This window comes from Rhinolophus sinicus, chromosome 16 (genome assembly GCF_057876585.1).
Source record: "Rhinolophus sinicus isolate RSI-liver-muscle chromosome 16, RSI-T2T, whole genome shotgun sequence".
Taxonomy (NCBI): Eukaryota; Metazoa; Chordata; class Mammalia; order Chiroptera; family Rhinolophidae; genus Rhinolophus; species Rhinolophus sinicus.
The window spans coordinates 35,144,107-35,169,493 of NC_142516.1; the positions used below are offsets into that span (position 1 = coordinate 35,144,107).

At 35.6% G+C, this 25,387-nt stretch overlaps 2 long non-coding RNA genes across 2 annotated transcripts; one reads left to right on the forward strand and one right to left on the reverse strand.

Annotated features, from left to right (window-relative positions):
* Nucleotides 1-152: 152 nt before the first annotated feature.
* LOC109457306 (uncharacterized) lies at nt 153-24,665 on the forward strand. Its single transcript, XR_002138991.3, has 5 exons — nt 153-555; nt 1,357-1,493; nt 2,803-2,880; nt 10,174-10,302; nt 20,804-24,665. It is a non-coding gene; the product is annotated as an uncharacterized LOC109457306 (long non-coding RNA).
* Nucleotides 10,309-15,781, reverse strand: LOC141571139 (uncharacterized). The gene is made up of 3 exons (XR_012495822.2): nt 14,695-15,781; nt 13,503-13,562; nt 10,309-12,976 (listed from the first exon to the last, which is right to left on the reverse strand). It is a non-coding gene; the product is annotated as an uncharacterized LOC141571139 (long non-coding RNA).
* Nucleotides 24,666-25,387: the final 722 nt, after the last annotated feature.

The following is a 25,387-nucleotide window of genomic DNA, read 5'->3' on the forward strand; positions in this document are numbered from 1 at the left end:
ACTTTCCTCTCCAGATTCGGGCCCAGTCCTGGGTACTCGGGGGGGGGTCCCAGTAAGAGGGGGAGCCTGGGGCCGCAGAGCCCGCTCCGCTCCGCTCCGCCCCGCTCCGCCCCGCGCGGCTCCCTGGGAAATTCTTAGACAGGTGACGTTAAGGCTCAAGGAAACAATGGGTCTAAGCGCAGACCTTAACAATTGCAATCATGAATGAGCCCGGCCTTTAGAGCTCTAGAGCTGCAGTTGCATAACTGTCACCAGGTTTATATTTATTGGAAGTACCCGGGGGTTTCGTGGTTAAAATAGAAACAAAATATCTACAGGGTCAAGCCAGCCATTTTCTTTCAAACTCTTAAATGTTTTAGATTTTAAAAAAATATATTAATAAAATGATCAGTTTGAAAGTGGGGTTACTAAGTAGAATGGCACGGTAGGAAATACATCTTTACCACTACATGCCCATTAAAATTGAAAAGAGGATACCAAATTCTGACCAAGATGTGGAGTAACGATCTCTCGTGTTGCTGATGGGAATGCAAAATAGTTACTATAACCACTTTGGTAAACAGTTTGTCTTTTACTGTACAGTTAGTCATACCCTCATATGATCCAGCAATTCCACTCCTAGGTATTTACCTAGAAATGAAAATATGTGTTTGTACATTAATTTTCATGGTTTTATTTTTAATTATCAAAAACGGGAAACAACCCAAATATTCAACTGGTAAATGGATAAAGAACTAGGAGTAATCTATACAATGTAATCAATAGTAATTACCAACAAACAGGGAAGAACTACTTAATGTGCAAAAACATGAATCTCAAAAAAAATTGTGCTGCGCAAAGGAAATCAGTATGAGCAAAAGAGTATGATTTCATTTATGTGAAACTAAGCAAGACAAATCTAAACTACAGTGATAGAAAATAGCAGTGACTGCTGGGTGGGGGTGAGGGTGGATGTTGGGAGGTTGTCAAGGAAGAATTAACTGGAATAGGGCTAGGTGATTTGAAGTGATGGAAATGTTCTGTATCTTGATTATGGTGGTGGTTATATGGGTGAATACATTTGTAAAAATTCAGTGAAATATAAGTGTGCATTTTAGTGTTTGCAAGTCAAACCTCAACAAGTTGATTTAAAAAAATTTAAAAAATACATCTTTATGTCTCTCACAGAATAATATGTTTCCTAAGGGCAGGAGCTTTGCCTATTTTGATTAAACCTGTATCCCCAGCATTATGGCCGTGGTTGGCATATCCATAGTAGGTACTCACTAAATACACTGATGATGACAATGTAGAAAAGAATTGCAGTAAAACAGAAATTTATATTGTTTTTCCAAAATCATTTAATAATCTTTACAGAGGCCAAAAGGAATCTAGAAAAGGATGAACTGACTGCATCTAAGTTATTCAGTATTATGTGCATTGTGACAAACACCAAGACAGCAAAAGAAGAAGGAAGAGGAGGGGGAGGAAAGAAAAAAAATCACCAGAACAAGGCAAGTGAAACAAGATTTTCTTAATTTCTTTACTAAAACTGTAATTTATTTGAAATTGAAATTTATTTTCACAAGGTCCAATTACCCCTCTGCGTAAAAACCATTTTTCCTGAGAAAGAGAAATGATGACATCCCATACGCTTCATAGTGTTGAAAAATTATGGGCGTTTTAGACATTAGTTAGACTCCATGGCAAATCAGTGAATGCAAAGGAACTAATTGACAAATATTTGGCCTACCTAAACAAGCCTATATAGATACATAGTTGATGGCACTTTTGGAAAACTGGAAATTAATTCCTACAAGTCTAAATCTTGTCTCATAAAATTTTAAATATTCCATGCTTAAACACTAGTGATGAGAGGAAATTTAGCTTGATATAGTCATATTGTACTCACACCAGGAACCAGTATAACATGAATTTGATAAAAGCAAAGCTGCCAAAGTGAATTTTACATTTGACTGTATTCAGTTTTACCACTACATAAAAGAAATTAAGAATGTCCTAACAGCTGTGGACAGTTCAAAAATACTTTCAGAAAAGGAAATAGAAAGAATAAAAATATCCTACTGTATCATATGACAGAAAGAACCATGAGGTTATTTTTTACTAAGTATAGGTAATACCAGTTTAGTTAGTTCTATTGTATTTACACTCTCTTTTTTAAAAATTTACATTTATATATGTTAGGAATACACAATAATCCAATAAAGTTATAAAAATGTCAAATTTCTGTATTAGGGAATTATGTATAATTATCCTCTGTGTACTGTTTATAATGTATCAACATTATATAGATTTTTCTTGCACATATTTTTTATTTGTTGTCTCTACTATCATAGTTATTGCCATTGTTAACTAGTTCAATTGTTTTGTTTAAATAACTGCATTTAAATAACAGAAAATTAAATATAGAATATATAATTTCAAATAAACATCTATTTTCATAATTTTATGTTAAAATAATAACACATATGTGTACATTTATTACATATCTTTTTTTTCACTTTGTATGGCTGTGTTCTGGATTGACTGTTTAAAAAGATAGTCACCCTCTTTCACTGAGTGAATGTACAATAATTTAACAAGTCCTTTGTTGATGGACATTTAGGTGGTTTTCAGGGTTTTACCATTATAAATATTGCTATCATCAATAGATGTGTGTACGTGACTTTTCATAGTTTCGCCTGTGATCTTTTGGCTAAATTCCTTTAAAAAGAATTTGGGATCAAAGTATATATGTATATGTAATTTTGCCATTGCCAACTTCCCCTGTAAAGCTTTGTTCCTTTTTCATATTTCCGCCAGCAACATCTGAGAGTGTGCACTTTCCCATAGCCTCATCAATACAGGATGTGGTTGAAGTTTTGGATTTTTGCCAAACTGGTAGGTGATAAAAGTGGTATCGTAGTGTAGTTTTAATTTGCATTCTCTTTTAATGAGTGAGATAGAAAACCTTTTTTTAAGGATAATTTGCATCTTTTAAGGATGATTTGTCTGCTCTTATTTCTAGCCCATTTTTCTATGGGATTATTGCTTGTTTTCTGTTTTACTTCTAAGAAGCTCTCTGTATATTAACTCTTTGTGATTTAAGTTGCACTATTTTAAGCGAGTGTATCATTTGTCTTTTTAGTTTGGGTTTTGTGTTTTTTTTTCCCATTTGCTATGCGAAAGTATTTATTAGTCAAATTTATCAACAAAGATGTCATTTGGAACCATGGGCATTATTGAGGGAAGTGGACTCAAAATTGATTCCTGAGGAACCCCAACATTTAGAGATCAGGTAGAGAAAGAAGATCCAGTGGACTTAGTGAAGGACTCTGAGAATAAAGAGTGAAACAGCAGAAAAACCAGGAGAGTAGTTCACTGAATTTGAGAGATGTTAACTCCCAATTATCCCTTTAATAACCACATATACACATAACATAACTTATAACATTGTTTTCTTTGTAAAAAATCTATTCAAAATTCCTTTTAATGAATGATTTTCAAGCAGTTTGCTGGTACTTATCAAGTGAGTTTTATTTTTAATAAAAAAAGATTACATATATAGATTTCTTACATTCCATTAATGAGTTGTCTAATACATAGATATTGAAACTCTTAAACTTCTATCAAAAGGGAAGTGAGCATAGCAGACATTATCAACCAATTGCAGATAAAATATGAAAATAATGAATTGGAAAAAGAAAGTGAAAGAATAAAGAAATACTGAAAAACAACTTATAAATAAGATAAATTTTAGATCCTAATTGAAATACACTGTAAATGACTTAAAACTATTGAGCAAATTTGAACATACAATATCTATATTATAAACTATAATATCAAATTTAAATATTTGATATTAAGAAATTAATGTCTTTGGTAGTATAATGGTACTGTAGTAATCTTTTAACAATCTTTATTTTTTAAAAGAGATCCATACTAAAATACTTATAAGTGAAAAGATATGATGCCTGGTATTTGCTTCAAAATCATCCAGTGGGGAGTTAGACGTAAATGTATTCCATTCATACTAATAAAGATTTGTGGATAATTGTGGAAGATGGTGATGGATATGAGTTCATTATACTATTTTCTCTACTTTTGTATACGTTTAATTTTTTCATAATAAAAGTTTTCTTTAAGAAAGAAATGAATAGCCAGTGAGAATGAGAGGCTTTATCTCCCTGAAGGAAAAAATGATTTCTACTCTGCTGTATTACCATAGTCCCAGCAATATGAGTAACTTGAAACATTGAAACAAGTATGTTGCTACAAAATAAAACATGTTGGTGTGAAAACTGCAAAGTCAATTGGGAAATTTAAAATTGTCTTCCCTTAAATGTTACACTAAACAGCTACTGTTCAGTGACCTAAATTCTTTTTTAATATCTATTAAACTTTTACTACAATAACCTTTGGGTATATTTGTTATAAAACCAATATAAAAAATTATCCATGCATGTAAGCCGAAATATAAAAATCACCCATAATTCTTTTGCATTTTTCCATGAATATACTCATACCTAAAAGCTTTTAGTTTGTTTTGTTTATTAAAAGTGGGTCTTCACTGTAGGTACATATGCTGTTATATTCTATTTTAACTTCAAAATGCATTGTGAATATATTTCATACTAATAAAAATTACTGTAGAACACTGAGACACACAAGTATTTTTCCACTCAGGATTTTTTTTTAAATCTCATATTTGTAGTTATTTCTCCTGTGTGATTTCTAATCTCAATTTCTTCCCCTTATCAGGCTTGTAAAATGTTCATCGAACTCATACAATTTTTTTCATTTGTATTTTTCCCTGAAAACCAACTTTTTATTTTTTGTTCTTTTTGTATATTTTCTAATTAATTAATTTTTTATTTTATCCTTATCACTGTCTTCTGAGACTCTTTTGGTAGTCCTTTCCTAATTTCATAAGATGAGTAGTTGGTTCCTTTAATTTTCATTGTTTGTATTTAATGAAGACATATGAGATGATAAAGTTTCCTCCTATAGGTTTTGTTTATAACATATTCCCATTTCCATTGATTTATTGATTTCATCTCTTTTAAATTCCTCCTTGATCTAAGGTTTTTTCAGAGTGTTTAAAATTTAGAGGGGTCACCAATTTAGGAATTTTTATCTTTATGTATTTTTAACTTTATTGGCTAATAATCAGACAGGATCTTAAAGCACTGAAATTTCCTGATGACATACTAAAATCTGAATCTATTTTCTTAATTTTCATCATTTTTCTGGATATTAAGTGGACATTTTAAATGTGAAAATACACATCATTCAGTTCTGTGGAATTTCCTTAAATTGTATTTTATTGTATCCTACCTTTTTTCCTTTGTCTTCAACTTCTAAAAATAAACTATTCAGATGTCAGATTTCTTGAACTGGTCCCTTAATTTTTAAAAAAATGTCTTGTGTATTTTCAAAAGATTATTTGAAAAAATTAAAATTTGTTTTTACTTTGTTTTCCTGGAAGAGTTTTTTCAGCTTTATCTCCTAAACTGTCTATCAAGTTTTCATTTTAGCTACTATATTTTTTAATTTCCAAGAGATCTTTTTGTTCTATGAATATTTCTTACCACAAGAGAATACTGTTTGTTTTCCACATATCTTCTCATATTTCTGATAACATTAATGATAATTTTCTCTTCTCCCTGCATACTTTATTTCCTCTAGGTATTTTTTCTAGTTATTTCAAACTCTGTTTTTCACATTAGAGACTTCTTTGGTACAGTGATTCTTGGCTAGAAGTTCACACTGAAGCATGGGGTATCAAAGAGTAGATCTGAGGCTCTGTGTTCCCCGTAAGGGCTTCGCAAATGTTGCCTTCGCTAATAGGAGGTCTACCTGGACCATTCAGTTGGTGAATCTCTAACATCATTGTCTTTGGGTCTTGTATCTGGGGGCTGGTCCAATTTCTCAGAGAAGGTGATTTTGATACAGGGCCTTCATGTATCATCCAACTGGGCACTGCACAACTCCAGGTGTGTCATTCACACAACGTGTGTGTGTGAAAGCTTCCCCCAGAGCTGTGCAACTTAGCAGCTTTTCTCCAAAAATCTGCTAGCTGAACAGCCATTTGGAGTAAAGGGGGTGGTAAAGGGAAAATCTCAACATCCACTATAACATTTTCACTTAAGCTCCATTTTTCATTAGGTATTCCCCTCCCTCATCTGTTCCAGTATCCCTTCCCTACCCCATGCTAGCCTCTCCTTGCCAGAGAGTCTCTCTTTTTACTCTTTCCAATCTTCTACAGGGTTTGAAGAGAGGCAGCCACAGCCATATGGAACTGAGAAGATGTCAGGTCTTGGTTCTTAAACACACTCTCCTGTTTTCAGCCTCATCCTAACCTCCACCTCCAGAGGTCGCTGGTTCCATCAATTCCTGGATCTTCTGGGTGTTTCTGTGGTACAAAAATGGGCAGTTCTTTGGCTTTCCCCACCACTGGCCTTTGATCCAATTTTCTTGGGTCTGCCAAGTCAGTGTCCCCATCCATCTGCTTCATATCTTCAATGATACTGTTTTTTCTTTCATCCATTCCTTTTGTCCTTGTGAGTATGTGCCTTTCACATTCATTTTGTGGAGTTTAATAATACCTTTGTTCAGTCCTCCATGTTTAACAGAAAATCTATCTAAGGGATCTTGAGCAAGTCCCTGAACGTGTTAAATCCCAGTGTCCTCATTCATAAAACAATGACTTTACACCAGTTACAAGGTTGTGAGAATCAGAGAATTTAGTTAATTGTAAAATTACTAATGTAGTTCTTTTTCTCAATTTTTTGATGCATCAATTATTCAGTACCACTTGACTACATTGTCTAGAAGGCCATTTATCCAGTACTGAAAATGAAGTTCCAGTACTTTACTTTTGTCTCACTCAGATTCACAGCTGCTTATCCTATTTTTTTAAACATCTGTGAGGAAAAGGATCTTTATTTTATATTCCCATCTCTTCAAAAATCCATTTCAGTGACTTGAGTTTATAAAACTATAAAGGCATTTATGCTTCAACTTCTGTACTTTACAAGTATCCAGTGTAGATGTGAAAAAGTCATTTCAGTTGCCTAAGAAGCAGCCTTTTAGATGCTTGAAGATTTATATTAAGTCTTATGAGTGTCAACCCTGAGATAAAATGTAAAACCACTTCTATTCTAAACTATATTGAACTGAAAATATAGATGCTTGCATGAAATATATTCTTATAAATGTCTCTCTTTATCCTTTAGACATGACTTTTTAAAAGCTATAATTGATCATGTTTACTTTTTAGAAAAAAATTTCAAATGCTACTTAAGTCTGCGCATCTGAAGTCCTTGGAGAACTCTGTGAAAGTTAAAAAAAAAAAGCTTGGGCAACTCAAGCAAATGTAGAAAAACATGAAGAGTCTAGTTATTTATAGAATGGTGTGTTTCCACCATTCTGTGCCAGTTATTCTTAAAATATGCTTGAGTACAAACAAACAAGATTGACATTCATTGGTATTATTAAGTGGGAATATATAACATGAAATTAATACTCAGAATAGGAATCATTCAAAACTGGAATGCAATAGCTAAAGAGGAATCCAAAATGAAACCTATTCTAACAATCTTTCTTACAAAATAATTACTAAAATAATTTGAAAATAATCCAGGTAAATATACTGATAAGTGTGTGGAGAAAAAAAATAACACCATCTGTTACAAACTATGATTAGTAACTTTTCCATTATTGCTCTAACCTTCTCCTTAGGGACATTCAAGAACTAGGTTTGCTACAGATATCCCAATATGTAAAACTGAGTGTTAATGTTATAATGTCAGCACATGAGTATTGAAATATTTGGAGTTATACTAAAGAATTTGAAGAAGCATAACTTCTAGGCTTTATAAGAATCTAAGCTATGAGACATCCTTCTACACACACATAAATCACAAAGAAACAGTCAACTGAGATGCCTGCAAAGTATTTGCAGCACGGCTCTTTCATTGTTTGCTCACCCTTTCTGGAAATTAAAGTAGAAAGTAGATATGGGCAGAATATGAAATGCCTATTTCTTAGGATTTTTGTATAGAACTTTCATTTCTGCAACCCTTTATTTTTTTTCCAGCAAATGGCAGACTGCATTCATGTTGTGGAATCTTTCTCTACAACATAGACCTCTAAAAATTATGATTCCTTAATCTTCACATGGTCCTGACCTCTACTCCATATGAGAAAAATATAAAGAAGAAACATTACCTCTTTTATTGTCTAGTCCATCACTGCATTCCAAACTCTACTTATTTTTCAGTTCTGAAACTTTTAAATGATTACTTAATATAACTCAACAAATATTTATTAAGACCTTTTTTTTTTTTGGTACCAGGTAATCCTTTATGGCAGTATCTCAGTATACAAGACAAACAAAACAAGATCCCTGCTCTCACGGGAATTACAATTTAGGAATATAAATTATTCTGGTGTTTAATTATAAAAATAAATCTAAGCAAATTGGAGGTAATTCACAAGAGAGAAAAGCAGAAAAAGTAATTCTGCCCAAACACAATTATTGTTAGCATTTTGGTCTCTTTGTTTCCAGTTATTTTTTTCTCTCCTCAGTCAGAATTTTTTTGCTATTGCTTTTCTTTGTTGGATGTATATGTTGATACTATTTAACATATTGGAGCCTACATTTTTCCATTTATAAACATGTGCCCATGTTAACTGCATAATCTTCATGACCATAATTTTGAGAGTTCATAATATTCAAATGTTCACTGTTTCTTGAGATTGGTATTTGGATATGATCCCAAATCAAGTTCACATATCCCATCCTTAGGAATAACTAGTCTCCACTGGGGTTTGTAAACAATGCTCCTTATATCTCCAAACCCTCTTTTAACTTCAGATTCCTGACCAGACATCACTAAGTCTGTAATGGATTTACACAGAAAGGAGACGTGCGTTAATGCTGCTGCCCAATGCTCCATACAACACACTTTCCCATAGAAATAACATGATGAATGATGTTTCAATTCCCAGGCCAGTCCAGATCATACAGGGCTTTTTTGGTCTCTGATGTACTTAGTGTACTGTTAGCACTGCATATTATGTGATTCCATGTACATGAACTATCCAGAAAAGGCAGATCTAGAAAGACAGAAAGTAGATTAGTGGTTACACAAGACTAGGGGAGATAAAGGCTTGGGCAGGGGGAGGGTAGGTGATCGCTAAGAGGTATAAGGTTTCTTTTTGAGGTAATGAAATGTTCTAGAATTGACTGTGGTGATGGTTACTCTGAATACACTAAAAGGCATTGAATTGTACACTTTAAATGGGTGAATTGTGTGATATATGAGTTATAGCTCAATAAAACTGTTTTTAAAAAAGAATTTGGGGTAATTGGGGATAGGAATGCAGAGTGGCTGCAAATGGTCATGAGGGACACTTTTAGCATGGTGAAAATATTCTATAATCAGATTAGGCTGATAGTTTCATAACTCTAAGTTACTAAAAACTTATTGAAGTATATCCTTAAAATGAGTAAAATGTATGGTGTATAAATTACACATTAAGGTAACTTTTTTTTTTTTTAAAGTAAACTCTCAGAGGACTTGAGATTCCAGCTTAGAGAGGCAAAAAATATTCTTGGTCTGAACTCAAATTCCTGGAACAGTCACACTCCCTGAACCAGAAGTCATGCTCCCTGAATGCTCCCGTTATTTATGAAGGCACGTTATTTTGTGGCCAGCCTGGCACCACTGGAGAGATTTGTGGCCACCCACAAGGCCCAGAGACATTGCTACAGGCAATAGTATTTCAAAAATTCTAGCTAACTCGGCATATGTTGCTTTTCAACTGGTTAGGTGGCAAAGAATGGGCAATTTGTGAAGATGAACATTTATCCCCCACGTCAATCTCCAGAGCACAGAACTCTATTGGGCTTCTCCAAAGATTATAATCATCCATGGTGTCTTCTTACACTGGGTTGTTCTTGGGACAGTAGTTATCTGAGGCCACTGGATTGGTTCCTTGTGGATGAAATGGACTAACACCCCAGAGAATTTCGTAGGTCAAATAAATTTGGAGGGGAGGGGGTGTTGTTCCTGCACATAACTGCAGGAGAAGTCAGAGTTCGTAGTTTTTAGATAGTCAGAAAACAGAGAAGTAGATTTGTACTTACCCAGTGCCTCTGCTCCCTCCCCATTTCTCCCCATGCAGGCCAGAACCTATCCACATGGCTAGCTGCCAATGTAGGAAGAACTGTACCATGACCCAGAGACAGACACGTCTGATGTTGGACAGTGGTGGGAGAGCTTCATCTGATTACCTGGTTCCTCTGCCAGTCAGGTACACCAGGATTCTTATAATACCATTGAGCATGTAAAAATAGTACCTAATTCTGGTCAAACTTGCAACACTGGTCATTATAGCTTAGCTACCTACTGTGGTATTCACAACTAATTCCAGAGGGGTCCCACCAAACCCTCCAAGTAGCACCTAGAAGCAATGCTGTATATACCAGCCTTGGTCTTAGACTAAGAGCTACCATCCACTGGGAACCAAGCTAACATGCATGGTCCAGTATATGGTACCTCATCCAAGATTAGTACCATACCTGGCAAGAGAAAACAAAAAACTATGAATGGAGAAATTAAATCGAAGGGTTACATTCTAGGACAGACCATCAGTTTATTAATCTGTGTGGATTGAAGCTCTCAGGCTGGGCTAGCGGCAAGTCTTTAATGTACTAGGATCCCCAGGGGAAAATCAGGGAAATGTGGCTTTTGGGGGTCGTCTGCAAAGGATAAGTGGTAGAGATGCATGGTCATCAGAATTACATGAAGCTGGGCTTAAGTTCTTGCTCTGCCACTTACTAGCTAAATAGCTAAGTAGTAAAGTTACTTTTCCTGGCTAAACCTCAAGTTCATCATCTGTGAAACCATCTTTTTTTTTAGGTTTAATATGAAATGAAATCATTTTTTCTTTACTTCTAAAGTCACAAGAATAAGTGTGATACTCCTCCCTGCCCCACATCCAAGAAAGGCTACAGAATAAGAGGGAAAAGACAGAAAGATACAATGTTACAAAAAGATGGCAAGCACTTATGTGAAGAGGGATTTCATATTTGCTTGTGATTAAGAACCAAGAATAAGGATTTCTTATTTACTGATAAGAACCAAGCATAATGAAAATATAGGTTATCAAGATAGGGAAGGCAATTTCTGTTTAAATAAGATGTGACATTGACATGACAAATTCTCAAGGAAGAAAAAGTCTGAAAAAAAACAGCAGCAATTGAATAATTGTTTTATGAATGTAGTATTTCAATGAGTATTTTGCACATGTCTATTTTGTTAAGAAATTTTATTTAAGTTGAGGTTTAGGTTACTAACTTGCCAATAACCCATTAGTTCTGAGAATTGTCATATTTTACATTATCTATTACATGCCTCTCAGGAGGCATCCAGAGTTTAGTGCAAAGTAAAACCAGTGCTTTTTCAGGTCACAGAGAAACATACTATTTTACTATATTGATAAGTAGGTCAAGAGTAGAGATGACTATAAATCTACTACCTGAGGTCTAATTCTGGCTTCACCATTTACTGGCTATATGAATTTTGCAAGTCACAACATCTCCAAGCTTCAGTTTTACTGTCTCGGAAGTGGTCATAATACTACCCATATTTTAGGTATGGATTAGGTTTGGATTAAGAATTAAATGAGGTATCATCAAGATGTTTATCAATTTTAATATACAAAATGGCATGGCCTGCAGTCATGAAGAAGGATCAGTTAGTAGACATTTCTTGCTCTTCTGAACCCAGTTTGTCATGTAGATTTATACAGTACAACCAAATAAATATCGGGACTCCTAACTGTAATTTAGATAATATTTAGTTTCGAGCAAATTTGGGATGTTCTGGACTCGGAGGTTCAACCTTGACTGCACACGGGAATCACCCATGGGCTTTAAATATTGATGTCCAAGCCTCCCCTTCAGAAATTCTGTTTTATTTGGTCTGCAATATGGTTAGGGCAATGCAATTTCTAGAAACCCTCCAGGTGATTCTAATGTGTAGCCAAACTTGAGAACCACTGCTCTAGAGAAAACTGGCAAAAACATAAATTGGGGGGACCAAACCATTGATCTCTACTGTTAAAGTTTAGCTGATCTAGTGTCAGCCGAGCCTAAAGTAAGGATTCAGTTGAATGAGCACTAATATGCTGAAGACAAGACTCAGGTTTTGTTCCAAGCCCAGTCCATCCTCAGGAATCACTGGGCTCAAAGTACCTTCCTCTTACTGGTCCCCTCACCAGGTGCCCTCTGAGAAGGCTTCTATGGCAAAGCTGGGCTGTGTTTGGAATCAACTGTGCTTTTATCAGTCAGGATTCTCCAGAGAAACAGAACAAATAGGATGTGTGTGTGTGTGTGTGTGTGTGTGTGTGTGTGTGTGTGTGTGTTTATTTTAAGGCATTGGTAGCTCATGTGATTATGGAAACTGACAAGTCCCAAGATCTATAGTTGACAAGCTGGCGACCCAGCAGACGCAATGGTGTAGTTCCAGTAGGCTCAAGACTCACAAAGAGCCAATATTTCAGTTAGAGTCTGATGGCAGAAAAACAACAACAACAACAACAACTGATGTTTCATATTTGAAGGCAGTCAGGCAGGAGTTCCCCCTCTACTCATGGGGGTTGGGCATGGGGGTAATAAGCCTTTTCATTCTATTCAGGCTTTCAACTGATTGGATGAGGACCACCCACACTAAGAAGGGCAATCTGCTTTACTGAGTCTACTGATTCAAATGCTAATATCATCCAGAAACACCCTCACAGACACACCCAGAATAATGTTTGACCAAATGTCTGGGCACTCTGTGGCCAACCTGACACATAATCAACCATCATGGTGTTTGATTGTAAGCCCCATCTGCTGCTTCTTCAGAAATCACAAAAGGGCATGCAGGAACAGGTGTAAGGAGACTCTGGGACAGTTGTCCAGTTGTCTGCAGCATAGTTCCTTGGCAATTGAGAGAAAGGAATGAGAAATTCACAGATTGCCATGTTATCGATTTCCATAGCTTTATGTTTCTAAATCATTTAACAGTAATGCCTTCAAGAGGTTCTATAACCAATTCTCTGTTTCCTCTCCAAGCATTTGGGACATTGGCAGGGGCAGGGGGCGGGGAAAGCAAGTTATAGACAGGACATGAATGGAGTTCTCTCCCTCTGGTCTACAGGAAGTTCACTCAAAGTTTTTATTTCAATATTACTGAGTTACCATAGTCTTAAATATTCTATTTTACTAAAAACATGAGGACTACTTAAGAATCTTCAGCAATGTTCCACCCCATTTCTAGATAATTCTTTTTCCTACTTTGCTTAGGTCTTTAAGGTTTTGTATTAGTTTTTTTCCTTCCTTGCATCACCCACTTGTTATATTGGAACTTCTTTGACTCCAATTGCTAAAATCTAATTTTTAAATAGAAGCTTCTCTGTGAACTCTCATTTTCCTCAAACTCCTACCATCTGGAAATGAAACCCACCTTTTTAGCAGCTCAGTTCTTTTCAAAGTAAGCCGAAGTCAGCGGAAGTCCGATAACTTTCTGAAATAGGAACCAGAAATAGGTTTATTGAGGAGTGTGGGGAAGAGAGCTATCAGGACCCCCCCCCACACACACACATACACACATACATACACAAATTATGTTGCATAACAATGCACAAACCCAGAAGAAAAGCAATTGCCCTAAATACCCATAAATTCAAGCATTTCTCCTCTAGGAGTCTCCCTTGAGTTCCCCAACCCAAGCTCCTGCCTTTATTATCTATTGCTGTGTGTAGTCAGTGGTTCTCAAAGTGTGCTCCCTAAACAAGCAGCCTCAGTCTCACCTGGGAACTTGTTAGAAACTCAAGTTCTCAGGCCCCACGTCAGATGCACTCAACTGAAAAGTCTGGGGGTGGAGCTCATCAATCTGTGTTTCTCACAAGCCATCCAGGTGAGGCTGATACCCATCTTTGTGAAAGGTTATGCTGATAAAGCATACCCTGCTTCCTGGGAGTTTTACTGACACATGTCTGTGCAAACTAATCTTCCCTCTCTTCCAACTCATTAGGTGGGAAAAAGAGTTTCATATCAGTATCTGTGGGCTCTCTCAGTGTCTCACGAATGTCAGTTGAGTCCAACCTGGGTTTCTGAACAGCACACAAGTGAAAAGAAGGAAGGGATGAAGAAGCACAGGGCAGAAGAAGACTGAGCTAGTCATCAAAACTGTAATATGAACTAACACTTCTTTTACTGTGGTAAGGAACCATTACCATGGATTTTAGTAGATCAAGTTGCGAACTTTGGTTTTGAATTTTTGCACATTTGTCTACTAGACTGAGAGCCATTGAAACAGAGCTTTTCAAATCTAACTCTGTCGGTTACCTGGGAGCTTGGTAACACGAAGATCCTGTCTCTTCTCCTCAGATCCTGATTCAGTAGGTCTAGGGGTGAGGCCTGTGATTTTGCATTTCTAACAAGCTCCCAGGTAATGCCTCACTACTAGTCTTTAGACCACACCTTAGCACTGCAGTAGAGGGCAGAATCTATGCCTTAAAAATTCTTATAACATGAGGATGGTAATAATACCCACTGGATAGCATGAAAGAGAATATTAAATAAAGTCATATATGGAAAGCACAGAATATAGAGAATTTACTTTCAATAATGCCTGGCACATAGTAGATACCTACCTCTTGGCCCTTGAAGGTGGTTGCATAGGAAAGGGGAAGTGAGCAGTCACAGCCAGTGGTGGGATTCTAAAGAGTCAAGCAAAGATGGGTAAGAGTCACCCACCTGAGGCTGTGGGTGCTCTCACCGATGGCCATAACCTGTAGTTGATGAGGGAACAAAAGCACTGTTTTAGAGAGGGATGTAAAGGGTTTCCCAAACCAAGTGGTAGGGAGCACATTTTGAAAATCCCACAGCAAAACTTAGCAGGCAAAAGGAAACAAAAATACTGCAATTGAAAGAAAGCAAAACATGTATTCTGGGCAACTCCCAGAAACACCACTGACTGCAGCCTACGCTTATGCCCCAACTGCAACATAGAATGGAGTTAGGTTGCCTGCTTGTAAAGGGCATTCACAAGATGAACTGAATAAGTGCATGATTGAGAGGTGGAAGCTGGTGGAAATTATTTTTAATCATGAGGCTCATGACCCCTTCATCTTCAAAGCCAGCGGCATAGCCTCTTCTCTGACTCTGCTTCTCTCACTTGGCCTTCTTTTCACATAGTCAAATCTCCCTGTGTTTCCCTCTTATAATGACACTTGTGGTTGCATTTAGGGAACCCTGGATAATCCAGGATAGTCTTTTGCATCCTCAAAATTCTTTTTGCTGTATAAGGTAACATTCACCGCTTCCTTTCCAAGCATTAGGACCTGAATATTTTGGGAGCCATTATTTGGGTTACCACACACCACTTACCTTCACTTGCTCAACTTGTATTCTACTCTCATCTGATTCTTTTCACTATTGACATTTGTGTTTAAAAGGAGTTTCATTTTGTCAATTTTAAGAGTTAAAGGATCAAGCCTACTCCAGCAATGGTGACCTTATTCCATAGCAATTTCCTTGTACTCACCCACAAATTGAATCCTCGAGAAGCGCACTCAGTTCCTGACACCTTTCTCAGATAGCCCATTTCAATGTCCAGTGAGTATTTGTTGGTGCTTGGGTTTTTTTCTGTTCTCAGAGCCATCAGAAGCCTGGTTGCCTTCCATATGCTTCCTACTACACAGATGCACATACTACATGGTTCTTTTATGTGTCAGTAGATTGTTCCCATCCACCCATATTTTGGATATCTTTTCACCTAGTTTTGTCATAGATATTTTTGTTTTGCTATCCTAGCTGCTATTTTTAGGGAAACATTTGAAGAGATTAAAAATTACACTGTCATCGTAGACTCCCTCAATTCTCAATTCAGCATGTTGTGTTTTTTTTTTTTAATGAAAATGTGGTCTATAGTACTGAAAGGGGCACTATTAATAATTATTACAGGACCATGGTGAAAATTAGGACTGTCTGAGACAAATTGATAAGATAGTCAGCTTGTGTGATTAACTAATACAGAACCAACCAGAAATCATCTGATGGTAGGAAAACTCTTGAGCCTATTGACAAGTGATATGAATCCAGTATCGGACCCTTCTGAAAGCACAATGAAATTAGAGATTTACTCTGAGAAACACGAAGAGTGTGAAATAGCTGTTTTGTGATATAAAACAAAAAATATTGCTCTTCTTTCAATGGATTGTTTTTCTAGAAAATGCAAATTACCAAATTTCAGAAATAACAATCAGAATATACCAATAACCAATATACCCATACCAGTTTTTAAAAAGGCAGTGATAGTGTAAAAAAAAAAAAGAGAAATAAAAGTCACTCCCCCTCCCTGATATAAAAGATAAAAGTACCAGGCACAGATTTTTATATCAAATAAACAGTTTGGTTTTATTTATTTTTATTTAAAATCTTTATATTTATTGGTTATAATTTATACTTTGCCCTTTAATTTTCTTAAATGAGGAATATTCCACCTTGAGTTAAATATACAAATCTTAAGCTCGATGCATTTAGACAAAAGCATATACACATCTAACCTCACATGCAACCCACACCCATGTCAAGCTATGGACGGAACATTTCCATCATGGGTTCTAAATTCTAGATGCACAGTAGGTTACACTTGCCTCCGCTAGAACTTCATATAAAAGAAATCACATAGTAAGTACTTTTTTGTGTTTGGCTTCTTTCACTCAGCATGGTTCCGATTCATCCACGTTAGTATATGTACCAGTAGTTTACTATTTTCTTATTGCTGAGTAGTATTGACTATACTACAATCTCTTTATCCTTTCTCCTGTTGGTGAAATTTGGGTTGTTTCCAGTTTGGGTCTATTATGAATAAGGCTGCTACAAACAGTAATGGATGTGTTTGTTAGTGGACATACATTTTCATTTCTCTTTAGTAAATACCTAAAAATGGCATTCGTGTGTTTATGAAAATGTAATCTGGTAATAGTTTGGTGTATTTTTGAAAATCCAGTCTTTTCATTTATATATCTCTATCTATATCTCTATCTCTATCTATCTATCTATCTATCTATCTATCTATCTATCTATCTATCTATAGCTATATATAGACAGATATAGATACATATATTACAAGAACTAGCATTTTTTTTTTTTAATTGGGGAATATTGGGGAGCAGTGTGTTTCTCCAGGGCCCATCAGCTCCAAGTCGTTGTCCTTCAATCTAGTTGTGGAGGGCGCAGCTCAGCTCCAAGTCCAGTCGCTATTTTCAATCTTAGTTGTAGGGAGCGCAGCCCACTGTCCTGTGCGGGAATTGAACCGGCAACTTTGTTGTTAAGAGCTCTCTCTTTAACCAACTGAGCCATGTGGCGGTCCCCATTTTTATCTTTTAATTAGCTTTTACATTCAATGTAATTATTAATGTGGTTGGGTTTAAGTCTACCATTGCTATTTATTTTCTATTTGTCACATGTGTTTTTTGTCCCTCTGTTTGGTTTTTATATCTCCTTTTGGGTTAATCAAGTTTGTTTTTGTTTTTTAATGTTGTGCTGCCGCAGCCTATTGATGGTGATGCTCTCAGCTAGGAATGTCTGAGGCACTTGCTTCATAGGGATCCCCACAGACATTCCCCCTTCATCACCAATATTATGTTTGGGCTGGCCCTTTTGGTTATATTATGACTGAAGGATGTACTGCAGCAAGAAACCAACAGGGAATTTTGAAGGACAAGATTTATTACTCACAGATCCTAGAGAGTACATGGCATGCACAAGGGACACATAACAGAGGCAGAGGGAGAGGGAGGGAACATGGATCTGGGGCTCTACTTTTATTAGGGTCCCAGGGAGGGGTGTCTAGGATTTCGAGGGTTTACTCTTTGTTGGTAAATTTAAGCATAAGAGCTGAAATCAGGAAGGGAGGAGCGGTGTCACTCAAGTGGTCAGCTATCTAGGGTACGCAGGGCTTTCTAAAAAGGGAACTTCATGGGTGAGGCAGCCTAGTTTCTTATCGAGTTGCTTTACTAGTAACTGTCATACAGCTGGTAATATGTTTATTCAAGATAAATGTATTTGAAATGAATGCCTTGGCAACCGAAAGCTTAAAGTCAGGCACTAACACTACATTTAAGTATTCCATTTTATCATCTCCATTTCCTTTATAGATATAACTCTCTGAGTTATTTCTATAATTGTTACTCTAGAGATTATAATATGCATCTTTATTTTATATATACCTTCAAATAATATGAAATTACTTCACAAAAACTATAAGACTCTTAGAATAACATAATTCCACCCCTTGTCATCTCCTTGCCATGTATTATAAACCCCACAATATGTTGATACATTGTTATTATTTTTACTTTAAAAAGCAATAATCTTTTCTAGATATTAAAAATTGTACATTAAAATACATAATTAAAAGGTTTAAAAATGTTTATATATGTATTTACCTTTTCTGATATTCCTCATTCTTTCCTGCAGATTTGAGTTTCCATTTGGTATAATTTCCCTTCAAACCTAAAGAACTTCCTCTAGTATTTCTTATAGTACTGGCTGGGGATAAATTCTTTAAGTTTTTGTTTGTAAAGATATCTGTTTTACTTTAATTTATGAAAAATATTTTCACTGAATATAAAATTTCAGGTTCACCAATATTTTTTTTTCTTTCAGCATCTTAAAGATATTGTTGTGCTATCATTTTGCTCCATTCTTTCTGGTGAGAAGTCAGCCAAAATTCTTGTCATTTAAGATGGATCTGTGAATTTTTTTCCTTCATCAAGTTTGGAAAATTCTTGGCCATTATCCCTTCAAGTGTTTCTTCTGCCCCATTCTTTCTCTTTTCTTCTTGGATTCCAGTTACAGGTATATTTGATGATTTGATGTCCCACAGGCCTCAGGGGCTTTGTTCAGTTTTTTTACTCATTTTTCCCATTACATATCAGGTTAGATAATGTGTATTGAAGTTAACTGATCTTTCCTGTACTCTGTCAAGTCTACTATTAAGCCCAATTAATGAAAACTTGCAGTTTTTTACTCCTAATATTTCTTTTTTTTGCATTTTTTCTATAGTTTCCATTTTTGAGATGAATTTCCCTACCTGCATGTTCTCCATCTTGTTTCTGCCCAATCATTTAATATATATACTATTGTTATTTTAAAGTCCTTATCTGCTAATTCTAACATTGTGTCCATCTGTAAGTCTGCTTGTATTAACTGTCACATTTTCCTGCTTCTTTATGTGTCTTATAATTACAGAAGTCTGAGCAAACTAATACACTGCCTATCTATTTCTCAATTGACTCAGATCTCTGGAGGGGGAAAAGAATGCTATTTAATAAATATCCTAAAATTTCCCAGTTATGTGGCAACTAGTAGTGGTCAATAAGTGTTTCTAGAATGAGAACTTTAACATTTTGTTAATAAGAGAAATCTAAAAATACAAACTGCTTATCTGATATTTTTTCTGATATTTGCTCAACAGTATAATACCCTTGAGGAGTTTAGATTGGCATTAAAATTATCTGTAGCTACTTCTGTGATTGACTGTGATGGCTGTGGGGGAGCAGTTTATGCCACATCGATAAGGGAAAATATAGGTCACTAATCATTGCATGGGAAGATAGATGGCTATACTTAACAGAGATCTAAACTCTGAAGACCTTCACATTTCCACACACATGGTAGACTAACCTGGGGTTAAAACCACATCTTGGAAATTATACTTCCTTGGTTTGAATCCTATCTCCAGAACTGAGTGACCTGGGCATATTACTTAATGTTTTGGTGCCTTCTTTTTTCTTTTTTTTGGAAAAATGACATAATGTTAGAGTTTGGGTGAGGATTTCATGAGATAAAACACATAACACTTATGACATCAAGTAGCACATGATAAGTAATGTGTCAGCTGTTGGATTTTGAGGGGTTCAGTAAATAGCACCTCTCTTTCTGAGCACCTCTGGATTCTGAGTGATTTCAGAAATAAAACTGTTGAGTCAAAAGATAAAATATCAAAACAACACCTGTGCTATCAATAAAGAGAGGTTGAAGAATTTAGCTTGTGTGAGAGTCACAGGGTCCTGAACTCCTTACTCCAGTGATTCTCAGAATGTGGGCCTTGGATCGGTATCACAGGGCCTCACCTGGGAACTTATTAGAAATGCAAATTCTTTTAAAAAATGCAAATTCTTGGACTCCACTCCATATCTTCTGAATCGGAACCTAGGGGTGGGATCTAACAATCTGATTTCACAAGCCCTGCAAGTTTGAGAGATTTCTCCATCCCAGTCTAGATCTTGGGTAAACCCATTCCAGGGAAAGATTGTCAGATCAGAAGCTCTTATACATGGTTCAGATGGAAAAGATAGAGAAGGGGAAGAAGCAACATTTAACTAGATCATGACCAAGAAGGTTCCAAAATTGATCAAAGACATTAAGAAAAAATAACTTTTGAAAGGTTGGATGGGTAGGTGTAGCTGATGGGGACAAAACTTTAGGACCAAGGAGAAGGAGCAGATTTTCAGGTTGGGCATGTTTTGAAACTGGAAAGAATTAACTCCACTCCTAGTTGAAAATGGCCTATCCAGCCTGGGTCTTCTTGCAGCTGGTGGGGGTACGAAAGAGACCATGGAGTGCTCTGTTCTTGCCTGTGTCTCAAGGCTGGACCTCAAGGTAGATAGTGTTGAGTCTGACACTTATTAGCTATGAGTCCTTGCACAAGTTATTGTTGAATGAAGAAATGCTTGTTGTTTCATTCCCTAGCCCTCTGCCTCCTACACTCCCTTCGACAAACAAGCTTGCAATGAAGAGGCAGTTTGGTTTGGCTTCCGGCAGTACCAATCCCATGGTACTAAAGATGGAACCAAAGAATGTGCTAGATGAGATGGAATCAGAGGGTTGCAACTGAATGAGCAGGTGTGAAGTAGACAGATGGGCAAAGGTTTGTAGAAATTCTGAATTCCATGTGAAGCAGTTGCATAAAAAGTTACTACGTGGGCATATTTGAAACTTTGAATGCCAATGCAGAGAGTTCTCCTGGAGATTGGAGGATGGTGGAGAATAAAATTGTGGCCTACAGAAATACAATGATGGACAAACCAATGTTATGTGCTCTCTAATATGCATCAAGAAGAATATAACATCATTTATCTGGTATTCTTGCTAAAAATGCCTAACTTGAATTTAATAACAAGAAAACATTCGACAAGCCCAAAATGAGGCATATTCTATAAAAAAAAAATAATAACTGGCCTGTACTCCTCAGAGATATCAAAATCATGAAGCACAAGGAAAGACTGAGGAATTGTTCCAGATTAAAGCAGACATAGCAACTAAATGTGATCGTATAGTGGATCTGGGGGTAGGGATGGGGGGTATGATTACTACAAAGGACATATTTAGGACAATAGTCAAAAATTGAATATGGACTTTGATCAAATAATATTATTGCATCAATGATAATTTTTCCGATTTTGATTATTTTATTGTAATTATATAAGAGAATGTCCTGAACTACCTAGGAATAAAGAAGCATGATACCTGCAATTCATTCTCAAATGATTCAGAGAAAAAAAGTGTGTGTGTGTATTAGAGAGAAAATTATAAAACAAATGGGTCAAAGTGTAAGCAATTGATGAATCTAGGTAAATGATTACAGGTGTTCTTTGTAATATTCTTAGAACATTTCTACAATTTTAAAATTATATCAACATTAAAAGTTACCAAAAAAATGAATATACTACTCCCCACACCACTCTTCCCAAAAATAAGTTTAGAATGAAGTCACAAATTAAATTTAAGTCTGAAGATTTCAAAAAGGAGTAAAACCTTGGTTATTTTACAGTAAAACAAAAGAAAAACAAAACAAAAATAAATGAAAACAGGAAAGAGCTAATTAAATCTACAGATAATTTAGAACCATTGAAACTATACTAGAACTTAATTTTTAAAAACTGTGTTGTGGAGGTTGAACAGGTCAGTGCAAGCCTAACTCAAAAGACATCTGTCCTCTTTCCTTTAGGAAAAAGGAGGACTTCACACTATACCCTTTTGTCTGGGCTTCCTGCTTAACCATTTGTAGAAGTTGGGTAAAAAATAAGATACAAAAAAAAAAAAAAAAATCTACAAAACTATCTAAACAACATACCAGGAAACTGAAATGGCAAGAAAAAGACATACATAACAAAAGATAGAATGACAGAAGAGATGTAAAAAATGAAACATGATAAAAGACAGGCGTAACTTCAATTTTAAATCAACACCTTAAAACGTTGCTAGGATACTGTAATAGGAGCATCTCTGTAGGGCCGCATAATCTTCAATAGTGTTGCAAATTTACAAGAGCCAGTTGTATATCAATAGGTTTTAAAATTCAGTTTAATTGAAACCATGTTTCTTTCTATCTACTTTTAAATAATGGTGTAAGAATAAATAGAACAAATTAAGGTCCTGGAAAGTATCCCCCACTGATAAGGAAGGACTACTGTTTATATAAAATATTTAACTGGTATCCTAAAGACTTTTAAAGAGGATTATTTGTTATTTTATATGTTTGTTATTTCGTTATTTTATATTTGATCCTAACTCCCACATATAAAACAATTCTGCTATACCGAATTTTTTAAAAGTACCATTACAAAAAGAAAACTGAAGCTTGGCAGCTTTCTGTAAGCTAACTTTGATAAAATTTTTAAACGTTTGCATGTAAAAGATATTATTAGCTTTATAGTCTTTATAATGTAATTTTAGATTTACTGAAAATAAAATCTTTTAGCTGTCTTTAAAGTTAAATACTACTTAATTACTCAAAGAATACTGTACTTGTTTCAGCTGTATCATCCTTATCCCCCAAGCTGTGAGAACATTTTCTTCTGCTATTTAGAGAAGTTTCAGCCAAGAGTCACTGTTTTCATTTTTTAAAAATTTGTATTAAATTTATTGGGGTGACATTGGTTAGTAAAATTATATAGGATTCAAGTGTACATTTCTATAATACATCATCTCTATATTGCATTCTGTGTTCACCACCACCCAGAGTCAGTTCTTTTCATTACCATGCATTTGACCCCCTTTACCCTCTTCTACTTTTTTCATTTTTGTCTCTTCAAATGCTTTGCGGTTAACTGTTGGATTTTATGATGTATTTAAGTTTTGAGATACTGTTCCCATTCTATCGCTAATCTATTTTAAATCAACATTTTAAATTCAAGGAGCAATCACCAAGTACTTTTCTATGAGTCGCTATGGTTAGGAAAAAAGAGAAGAAAAAAATACATCTCAGCCTTTACAGCAAATAACTGCAAGGATGGAATACACAGAACACTCATAAACGAGAATTAAGTTTCTATAGCATCTTATTATTATAATGAAATAATGTTGAACAAAATGATGTTATTTAAGGACCTGCTGTATTTCACTCTCTTCATAGTCAGTTCTTTTTGTTTGCTTGTTTGTTTGTTACTTTAAAGACATTAACTTCCTAACCAGCCCACTCCAATGGGTAGTACATGTGCTCAGGGTCTGGAGTGAGCATCAGATCCCACCTCCCTCACTCATCTGTGAGGACTGTGACGAGATTCTTAACCTTTCTGCACTTTAGTTGCCTTTTGGAATAATAACAGCATTCCCTAATTACTTCATGGAGGTAATGTACCATTGAATCTTTCCCCTAGAATTGTGAGATTTAAATGAGATTGTATCGTGGTGGTAAATTCCATGCGGCAAGGGGTCTTGTCTTTTACTTGCTAGTGAGTGTATACTTCACCCCTGGTCTACTTAGTAGAGAGATTGGTAAACTTTTTCTGTAAAGAGCCAAATGAAAAACATCTTAAGCTTTGTGAGCTATGTAGTCCCTGTTGCAACAATTCAACTCTGTTGCTGTAGCATAAAAACTGACTTAGATTATATGTAAGTGAGTGGGTATGGCAAAGTTCCTATTGAACGTTATTTATGGATGATGAAATGTAAATTTCATATATAATTTTCATGTACCGTGAACTATTACTCTTCCTTTTAACCCCCCCCCCCAACCATTTCAAAATATCAGACTATTCTTGGTCAGGATCCAAAGCTCACTCCAGACTCCATGCACATATACTCCCACACATCAAAAGTAGCCAGAAAGTTGAGCTCTTTAAATTGCCAAAAAAGAGAAATAAATGAGCAGATTATGAAGCAACTGAAAAAGTAATAAGAATAGTATTTTTAAGATCCTAAATCTAGACAGTGGGCTGGATTTAGCCTATAGGCAGGCCATAGTTTGCTGTTCCCTCGTCTAAGTGTTCACTAAATTCAAAAGGTATTTAGTAGTATAGTAATAGCATTAGTGTTATCATCTATTTGCTTTATGTCTGTAGCAGCTAGAAAGTGAATGTTTATAGGATCATGAATTTTGGATTTATAATTTCAGTTATTTATTTACAATGACCTTAAAAACACCAAAGCAATACCTTCCTATCCACAGACCCTAAATTTTACAACGACAGACCTTTGCATCCTTAACTTTCTAAAGGTTGACAACATTGAAAATATCATGTTGCCTTTTCTTTAGTTTCTTTCCTAATTATGAGTTTTAGAAATAAGATATGAAATAAATTTTGTGAGTTCATTTTATATGCATATATATATATATATATATATATATATATATATATATATTTCCTTCATGAAAATGTTTCAACCAGCTTTGTTTTAGAAGAGGTTCTCTGGAGATTCTAGTTCAAAACCTCAGAGAGAAAACAGCTGCCGTTATGTGAAAATATGACGTAAGTCTTTCTGACAGCATGCTTAGCTTGTTTTCCCTAGGCTCTCTTCACAGTGGGAACACTGTTGGAGAGAGCCACTGTATGTTACCTTATCGCTATCACCCTGCACCGAAATGTTGAAAACCCATGGGTGTGGTTTTACAGAACCACCAGTATGATCCTAAAGTCAGAGGCAGTTTTTCTGCAATTCATCTGAAGACAAAGAAGCAGAAGCATTTTAATTCATTGCCACGCTCTGGTTCAAAGCCTTACATTTGATGAAGCATCCTAGAAAATATAAATCCTATACAAAGTAGAACTGTTTTCAATTAATAAAAAATGCCGGGAGTTTGTTGAAATGGCTTCTTAAAAATCCACTTGATTCCTAGCTTCTGGAGTCAGGTATTGGGTCTTGTCTTTTGTTGTATCCCCCACAGCACCTAGCAACCACATTCCAAATCATATGTACTGCATTGTGGAAGTGAATAACAAATTCATATTCATTTAATTTAGTTATTGGAGTGGAACCAAGAAAGAATATAGGGGCCTAATCCAAATAACAGTTGGAAAGAGCATTCGTTAATCTATGGCACTTCCTTCATTT